This window comes from Stenella coeruleoalba (genome assembly GCF_951394435.1).
Source record: "Stenella coeruleoalba genome assembly, chromosome: 8".
Lineage (NCBI taxonomy): Eukaryota > Metazoa > Chordata > Mammalia > Artiodactyla > Delphinidae > Stenella > Stenella coeruleoalba.
Genome location: NC_137154.1, coordinates 52464724 through 52474741, shown reverse-complemented (window position 1 = coordinate 52474741; position 10018 = coordinate 52464724).

Here is a 10018-nt window from a genome sequence, read left to right as displayed (position 1 = left end):
TTCAAACAAAGCCCCACCCCTCTCCTTCCGCCGCCCGATCCCTTCGCGGCCCAGGCTGGGATATCCCTCCTCTCTCCGGGCCCCAGTCCCGACCCAGCCGTGGCTTAGGATTTGCCCCTTCCTCTTCCACCCCGCGACCACCACCCCCTCCAATGGCTGCGCAGCTCCCTGGCTCCGCCCCTCACCCCTCCATTCCGCTCCTCTGTCTTCGGTCCCCTTTTCCCACGCTCGCACCTATTGTTTGCCGGTCTGTTGATGGGTATCACGCTTAAAACTTCCCTGGACAGCTTGAGTGTGGAGCGAAGGTTCCGGGCCTCAGAGGGGACTCAACTAAAAGGTCCAGAGATTCAGAGCATTGGGCAACCCACCCTTAAGAAAATAAAAATTATATTTATATGTGTTATTTTATATATGTATATATTTTTTGAGAAAATAATAGTATTAGGTTACGACCCGCTGAATAAGATAAAAACCCACAAGTCCACATCGATATGCACAATTGAATAAATATTATAAACAAGGGAGAAAGGAAAGCTCTTCCTATAGTAGAATTCCAATTTATGAAAGTAGTCCATGCACAGGCTATTTGAACATATTACGGTTTATGCTAAACACCTGCTTTCCTTCTGAGAGTCTGGAATTTTGAAACATGCTGGGAAGAGAGTGCCCACGTGGCCAATAAAAACTGTGGGTGCTGAGTCTCTAATGGGTTCTCTAGACAGAAACATGGCACACATGCTGCATTTGTGCTGGGGGAAAGTGTGTGCTTAGTGTGATCTCTCATGAGAGGGAGAGAGCATAAGAAAGCCTATACATGGAGTCTTTCAGACTCAGCCTGCAGTCCTTTTCTCTGATGATCCAGTGTGTGTCCATACTAAATACATTGCTGTAATCAGTCTTAGCCATGAGTACAACTATAGCCTAGTGCTGAAACCGTGTAACTCCAACTGGGACTTGAACCCACCGGCCGGGACTCAAACCCAGCCAAAATCCAGATTGGGACTTGAACCCATGGTCTTTTAACTGAGATCACACACCTGGTCTCAGGACTTAATGAAGCCCAGGTTCTTGATGTCTCATCGCAGAAAGATTTCAGTGAGAGACAAAGTCAGAGGTAAGACGTGGATTTATTTGGAGAGAAACACACTTCACAGAGTGTGGGCCATCTCAGAAGGCGAGAGCAGCCCCAGGGTATGGGGTTGTCAGTTTTTATAGAGGTGGGTGATTGCATAGGCTAATGAGTGGGAGGAGTATTCCAGCTATTTGGGAGAAGGGGCGGGGATTTCTAGGAATCAGGCCACTGCCTAATTTTTTACCTTTATGGTCAGCCTTGGAACTATCATGGCGCCTGTAGGTGTGTCATTTAGCTTGCTTATGTGTTACAATGAGCATATACTGAGGGTATAGTGGAAGTTGACTCGTCTGCCACCTTGGACCTATTTGGTTCTAATCAGTTTATGTTGTGTCCTCGGGTTATGTCATTCTTTTAAAGGTTGTGCCCTGCCCCCTTCCCTCCTGTTTCAGTCCTGTGAGTACTTCTAGCAAATCTCTGAATCTAGGGCTGAATCTGAATCTTGGGAACGCTCAACCAAATACAATATATAAAGTTTTAAAACATGTAAAATAATAATACTATGTATTGTTAGTGGACACATGTGTGAAGAAAATGCAAAGGAATAAGAAACAGCAAATTCAGGATCATAGTCATTTCTGGGAGTGCAGGAAGTAGGGTGTGATTAAGAAAACCCAAGGGACTTCAATTGTATCGGTAACATATTTTTTAAAGGTGGCAGTGGGTTCATGGGTGTTCACTTTATTATTCTTTAAGCCTTATTATTTGTCTAAAATATTTCATTTTTAAAGATTGGTTCATACAAAGTCCTAGGGTTTTTCACCAGACCTCTCCAAGCACACAATCACCAACTTGGATCACCAAGTCAATTTTAGAAAAATATCTAGAGCTAATGCCAAGTCTCTCTCAGTTCTTTGCTGGTCTCAGTCTAATGCCCGAGGCAGTGAAGTTTAGTAGCAATCTCTATATTTGGAGGTGAAGCGATCTTGACTCCAATCCTGACTTCCCACTTCCTAGCTGAGTAAGCTTGGCAAGTTGTTTAACTTCTGTGCCTCAGGTTCCTCATCTGTAAAGAGGGCACACTTGGCCCCACTCCTCATCCATAGCTCAGATCAAATACATTTCATTTCCTGTATAAGGACCTTCCAGGCCTCCATGCTAAACAGTTATTCCTCTTCTGGCCTCCACAGCACTTTGTACAGATGGCTTCTGATGAATTTTCTGAGTTTGCCACTTCATCGGCTACTCTGATTAATCTGATAGAGATGGAACCAAATCTATTCTAATGGTCTCATACAGCATTTAATTAAGGATACTATCCAAGTATACATCCAAGCAACAGGATGAGACCAATCTGCAGAATTGACCTCAACCACAACCAAGGGCCTGGACCCAACCAGCTGGAAAAACAACAACCGAAAAACCAACCATAAGCCATTAAGATCTATCTTGGAAAGCCAGGTGGTATTCTCTAGTTTATGCATTGACCTGTACCCTGCCTGAGGCATTAGTCCAAGTACAGCAGGTTATATTAGCCATTGCAGACTTTGCCTTGGCTCACAAGGAAGTTAAGAACAATTCTATCATTCATAACCACAGTGGCCAGTGAGTTGAAGTTCACCTGAATGCCTTCCAGGGCTGAGGTATATTATTGATGGCTTCAGCTAAAGTCGGGAACGAATTTCATATCAACATTTCTAATAGGACGACTCTCAAGATAGGGATAACCTCCTGCAGAAGTGCATAAATGAATAGGTCACTCCTCCAGGAAGGTCCCCTGTGTAACCAAGGGTAGCCTCATGTTGGAGCCATCTCCACAGTCATCTGAAGGCTACATGATCTGCTGGTGGTGCTTCCTTAAACGCTTGAAGGTTGATCATGACCCTCCCTATGGTGGAAGACACCATGTTTTCAGGGAGGAAGGCAAGTTAATGCCTGGCTTCCACAAAGGAAGTATAGTCCTGGGGACATATATGATGTCCCTGTGTACAACTGCTGGGGCCTCCCAAGTGGGATCTACATCATTCAGGGGACACAGATTGACAATGTCCCTAATGTAAACCTCTTGCCCACCTGGTAGGCCTCAGAGTTCCCAGTTCATTTATTTATTTAATTTTATTTATTTTTGGCTGCATTGGGTCTTCATTGCTGCAAGTGGGCTTTCTCTAGTTGTGGCAAGCGGGGGCTACTCTTCGTTGCGGTGCGCAGGCTTCTCATTGTGGTGGCTTCTCTTGTTGCAGAGCACGGGCTCTAGGCACGGAGGCTTCAGTAGTTATGGCTCACGGGCCCTAGAGCACGTGGGCTTCAGCAGTTGCGGCGCGCGGGCTCAGTAGTCACGGCTTGCAGGCTCTAGAGCACAGGTTCAGTAGTTGTGGCACACAGGCTTAGTTGCTCCATGGCATGTGGGATCTTCCCGGACCAGGGATCGAACCTGTGTCCCCTGCATTGGCAGGCGGATTCTTAACCACTGCACCACCAGGGAAGTCCCTCCCAGTTCATTTAGAATCATTGAAACCAGTCCTTATTTTTGGAAAGACTGCCTGATAGGTTAGTCCAACCTATCCCATGCATCCACGCCACAAGTCAGGTAGCATCTGTCCATTCCACAGGATGACTGAGCAATAGCTACAAGAATGAGGGTGAGGGACACATGTCTAGAGCCTGTGACATGTGTTTTTCATGAGACTATAGGAGCTGAAAGTCCACCTGATGTTTCTGATAAGACTTCTCCGTAGGTTAAAAGGAGTGGTTAAAAGGAATCAAACTGTGGTCACAGCCATCTTGTGGGGGACAGCAAACCTAGCAGTTAGTTGAGTTTAAGGAGCTTGCAGTAGTTTGAGATAGTTGTACTAGGCCATTTTCCTTTGAGAGGAAGGCTCCAGGGTTGACTCTTTTTCCAAATGTTATGATCTAGGACTATGTCAAAGCAACAAGAGAATCCAGGTGGCTGAACCAGAATTAAATGTGAAGACTCTAGGCCTCCTTCTGGCTTAGCTGTCACCCGGGGGATGTAGCACCTAGGCTGGCCTGCAAATGCTATTAGGGCAAAGAAACATCATGCCCAACAATGGTCAGGGCATATACTAAATTTTCAAAATAAACCTGTACAACAATCCCCAGCCCTTCTCATTCTGATCATTACTCAGTAAACAGCTGTGATAGTTAACTGTATGTGTCAGCTTGCCTGGGACAGATATTTTGTGTCAATTTAACTGGGATAGTGCCCAGATATTTGGTTAGGCATTATTCTAGGTATGTCTGAGGGCATTTCTGGAAGAGATTCCTATTTGAATCCGTAGACTCAGTAAAGCAGACTGCCCTCCCCGATGTAGGTGGGCCTTATCCAATCTGTTGGAGGCCTGAACAGAACAAGAGTTGGGGTAAGGGAGAATTTACTTTCTCGGCCTGACTGCTTTCAAGCTAGGACATCAGTCTTCTGCTTCTGGAATGGAGCTTACACCATTGGTTCTCCTGGTTCTCAGGCCGTTGAATTCATACTGGAACTATACCAGCAGCTCTCCTGGGTCTCCTGCTTACAGACAGAAGATCATGGGACTTCTCAGCCTCCATAATCATGTGAGCCAATTCCTTATAATACATCTCTTTACATATACACAAACATATCCTGTTAGTTCTGTTTCTCTGGAGAACCCTAATACAGCAATAAAGAGGAAGTGATTGATCTGGGGACAGCCACGTTCAGTGACCACACCACCTTACCAAGATGTATTGACTAGAATGAGATGAGAGGTAGAATCAGAAATGTTTTGAGTACATTTTTTGAGTAGGCTGTTCCAACACTCAACAACACTATAAGCTTGTGGATGAAAGAGTGGAAGGTCCATCAAATACCTTGACTATTAGCCCACTATTGGGTGACTTTTGCAATAAAAGGTGTACCATAGTCAGACTGCATATAGACAAGAAAAACATAAAGCAGATTGGTTTCAAGACCAAAAATAGTGTGGTTGGAGTTAGTGGATTGGACTAGAACGACCCTGTAACCTGAAAAAGTGTCAAGAGTGGTGAGGCACTACTGGTAATCAGCCAGGAGTGGGTGGAGGCCATGCCCTGTGCTAGGTAGCCTCACTCATGGCTAGACAAACAGGAGTCACAAGTGTGGTATGCAGTGGTAGCCTCTGCCTCAGAAGCATAAGCCATTTAACTTTGTGCCAAGGCTGTGACGATGCATGTAATGCCATGTCTGGTGCGATGATGGATCCACTGGCAGCTTGACTGTAGTTGGCCCCCACTGAATAGGCCCCCACATAAATGACCCAGACAGTTCAATTAATAGCTGTAATTCATTTCTATTTTGGGGCCCCAAAGAAGAGTATCTTTGACAGTCTGTAATCTTCCAAGTGACACACCAGAAGACCAGGCCTTTGGCAACAGCCAAGAGTCAGTGAAAATATAACCTGTCTGGTCCCCAGTAATACTGTCTAGGGTAAGAGTGACAGTTTTCAATTCAGCCCTTTGTGCTGATCAAGCCCTTACTGTAGTCAGTCTTCCAGAATTGTCACTGGACACCAACAGCTTTCAACTTAACTGCAACATCAGTGAATCAGGCCCAGGAATTTGATTGGAGAAATGCCTTTGGCTCAAGGACCCCAGTGAGTCAGTAGTTTTACTTCAGGCAGCCAGATGGGGACTACATTTCCTCCGAGGGAGTAGCTGTCACTTTTTCATGTAAAACTAAGATGGTGAGGCTGGCTGCATCCCAGAACATGCCATTTCCTCTTGACTAGGGGACTGCTGGGCTCCTTTTTTTTTTTTTTTGTCTGTGTTGGGTCTTCGTTGCTGTGCATGGGCTTCTCATTGCGGTGGCTTCTCTTGTTGCAGAGCACGGGCTCTAGGCGTGTGGACTTCAGTAGTTGTGGCTCAGTAGTTGTGGCTTGTGGGCTCTAGGGCACAGGCTCAGCAGTTGTGGTGCACGGGCTTAGTTGCTCTGCGGCAGGTGGAATCTTCCCAGACCAGGGCTCGATCCTGTGTCCCCTGCACTGGCAGGCGGATTCTCAACGACTGCGCCACCAGGGAAGCCCCTGGGCTCCTTTTTGTTAGTTGTCAAATCTGAGTTAATATGGCCCAAGATGGGGATGCTAGGCCAGAGCTGTGAGGCTTCTATTCGTCAGGTGTTTAGTTTCAGCAGTAGCTCTGTAGTAGCCTAACAGCTGTCCACCTTTTTAAAAGGAGGCACTTGGTGCCTGCAAAGTACACTGCTGTGCTGGGAAATGGCCTGAGTACTCCAGCAGTCACCAGGTTTTCAACTAAATCTGTGGCTTTCATCTTTCCTCTTAGAATTCTATATTATTTTTGTTAGACTACCCAAGAGGAGACAGGGGTCCCTTCTCTCTATGCAGTAGTAGCCGCAGAATGGGAGACTTAAGAGCATTCACAGTTCAATCAAATGTCCAGTTGCTCTCAATAACACATTGATGCGAAAGCCACAAAACATTAGTACATTGAATCCGTTTAGAGGCTCCCTCTACAGGTCGTTTTAATTTTCCTTTCCCTTTGCAAACTGCGTCCAAACCTTACCAGCTGAATTCAGGTACTTTCCCCCCATCACGGGAACCCAAACCAAGTAGTTTAAAATAGGTATGTTGCAGGCCACAGCCACAGCCACCAAGAGACTCTGCTCTCTCCCAGCCAAGAGTGTGGGGACATCACAGGAGTGGGAGAGGCTAACCTACAGGCTGGGCCCGTGAGAAGAACTTTGCTCCTGACTCCTCCTCCAGGGTCAGCGCTGCCTCTTCCCTTGTGTACCTCTTGGCTCCGATAAGCACCTGCAGCTCAGGGACTGTTATTTTGGGGTTTTTTGCCCCCCTGTACACCACTGTGCATCTGCCTCACAGTCCTTGGCACTTTTGACCATTCCTGTGCCCAGGGCTCCCTGTCCCCATGGGGCGAAGGAGGATGGTGACTTACTTATATTCAACAGAGCTAGAAAAGAGGAATCCCTCCCCTCCTCAAAGATCCCCCAGCATACACAGCTTCTTTCCTTAAAGTAGGAGAGGGAGCAAGAGGGATCAGGTCATGTACTTACGTTTGCTTCAAGTGGTTACCTGCTTGGACTCCTAATGGTTTGGGTCCACTCAAAGCTCTACATCCTTATCGCTGACACCACTTATTTCACCTTTGGGGAAGCCTTTACTCATCAGTCAGCCATACTGCCTTCAGCTGGGGCCACAGGCTTGCTGCCTCATTTTCAAAACATCCTTTCCTCCTCCTGCCCCAAAGAGAATGAGCAACAACCTAAGTACCAGTTGGACAATGTGTTTCAATCCTACCTCTCACTGCTCAGCCTCAAAACATTCATTAACACGTAGGACAACTAGGGACGCTTATTCTTCTCCTCGCTCAGCAACATTTGCTACCAGACCCCAGGTTATCTTCTCATATCCTCACCTGGCCCATGACCTTTCTCTTCTGGAAAGCCTTGTCTGTCAGGATCCCATCCTTGTTACCAAACTGTCAAGAGTAGTCTATGAAGGATCTCAAATTTTATCCTATTTGCAGACTAACAAGCTAACCTATTATTTTTTCATGGATACTGGCAGATGACATGAGACTCCTGGATCAAAGAACTTTATTACTTATAGCACAGCAAGCAGCAATGCCAGTTCCCCCTACCCCCTGCCCCAGCAAAAGTGACGCAGATAGGCCTTGATGGATGCCTACACGTGCAGTGGGTTGTGTCATAGGAAGAGAACCCTGAGCTTGGGGGAGTCAACACTTATAGTGAACAGTGGGCAGACTTGCTCCCAGGAAAGAGACATTACCTCCTCTCTCAAGATGGCTCACTATCAACAGAACACTGAGATACAGCCCAGGAAAAGAGTGGTCAGGGTCTTGCATTCATATGAAGCAAGAACGTGCAGGGATGCTTAGGGCTCATGGCAGATTGCCTCTCCCAACACTTTCTCATTCTCCAGTGGGTCACCTTTGACAGCATTATAAACCAGATCCAGGGCACTAAGAGCCTGAATACTGATACTGAATACTATTCAATACTAATCAGCAGTTTCCCAGAGGAGTTTGTCAGTCACAGGGAAATCTCCCCCAAAGAGCCAAAGCTCCCTTACAACAGCCAAGACCCACTGCAAAACATTCTGAGACCTTTACTGTTGTCTCTGGCTGGATCTAAGGTTGGCACGATAAACTGCAGGAGGGGGCTGGCTGCCAGACAGTCTAACAGCTGCCATCCCTCCTCACCCAAGCAAACCAGCCAAAGTTCTAACAATTCACCTGGTTTCTGTTCACAGAAGCAGGGAACTTCCTTCCTTTCATGCTTGTGTAGGTGTGTGTCTCTGTAACTGCTGTCTGAAAGGAAGAGGAATCTGCTGCCCACCAGGGATGAATATTAGTGTCAGTAGTTATGATGGGGCAAAGCCGAAGGTGACTGCCAGATTAGTCAGGAAGTCCTCCTGTTCAGGGGAAAGTGAGCACCAAGCAGCACACCTTCCGAGCAATTGTCTTTGAACCTACTTCCCAGTACTAAGAGCCTACAACCACCTCCCTAATCCTCATTAGCAGGCAATAATATATTTAAAACATTATTCTGAGAAGGGGGTCATAGACAACACCGGACTGTCATAAAAGATCCATGGCATAAAAAGAGGTTAATTATCCTCATCAATTATTCTTGAATAATTGTGGATATCAGAGGAGTCACCTGAGCACATGTGCTTTCAGGCTGGATTGTTACGAATATTCTATTTAATAACATTAGAGGCTGTCAGTGGGGACAAGATATTTTACAAAAAATATTGTGGTATTAGCAGTTTCCCCAGGTAACTTCCATCAGGGAGACAAAGTTTGGGAAGGGGTGTCTAGCCAGGAGTGGTAATATGACAGAGAGTTGGTGAGAGAAAGCTCTAAATTGAGTGGGAACTTGGACCCAGAGAAAAATACAACTTGTGTGTATTCAAAGGAACTTTTGCATTTTCTTCCATTCCCTAAGGTTGTTCTGAAGCAAAAAGATTGTTTCTAAAAATACATACAGCACCAATTGTCAAATAAACATTAGCAGCTCAAATTTACAAATAATGAAAAACACAGCTGTCTTTCCCCACTCTCCTCAGCAGTCTTAAATACTTGGAAGACCTAAGTTCTTCCTCGGCAGATGTGAGGAGTTGAGAGTCGAGAGGAAAATGTGATGGATGTCAGTTTCCTGGTGGAAGGGTGCTACAGACCTACTAAAGAGAGTAAAGAACAGCCCAGCGACATTCAAAACTGGCTGGAGTGACCACTCAGTTGACGCACGTGTCAAAAGCCGGCTAGAGGTGCTCTGCAGCCTCACAAATTGCACCATGCTGAGGCTTGAGCCTGTTCAAGTGATAAACTATCACTTGAAACTACAGGAAACTATCCTAGAATACCACAATTGGGTAGGTGGGTGGGCTGGGGTGCACGCAGGATGACCGCATGGCTGGGCTACTAACCCACTTCTTTCTTTATCAAATGGATACCGCCTCAACTGGTCAGGGAGAAACCTTAAGATAGCCATGCAGCCTAAGAAATCTCAAAGTGGGGTTTATGGGCAGATTTAAGGGATTATAGCATTCATATTCTTTGTAATCAGAAATGTTTTAGGGCTTCCCTGGTGGCGCAGTGGTTTAGAGTCCGCCTGCCAATGCAGGGGACACAGGTTCGTGCCCCGGTCCGGGAAGATCCCACATGCCGCAGAGTGGCTGGGCCCGTGAGCCATGGCCGCTGAGCCTGCGCATCCGGAGCCTGTGCTCCGCAACGGGAGAGGCCACAACAGTGAGAGGCCCGCGTACCGCAAAAAAAAAAATGCATTTGACTTATGTATACTGACAGGGAACGTACCTAAGAAATATTAAGTTAAAAAAAAACAACATATTTCAACATAATTCAATTTTCATAAAAAAATATAAAATACATGTTTATATATGTAAAGAAAACGATATAACTGATGTGAAA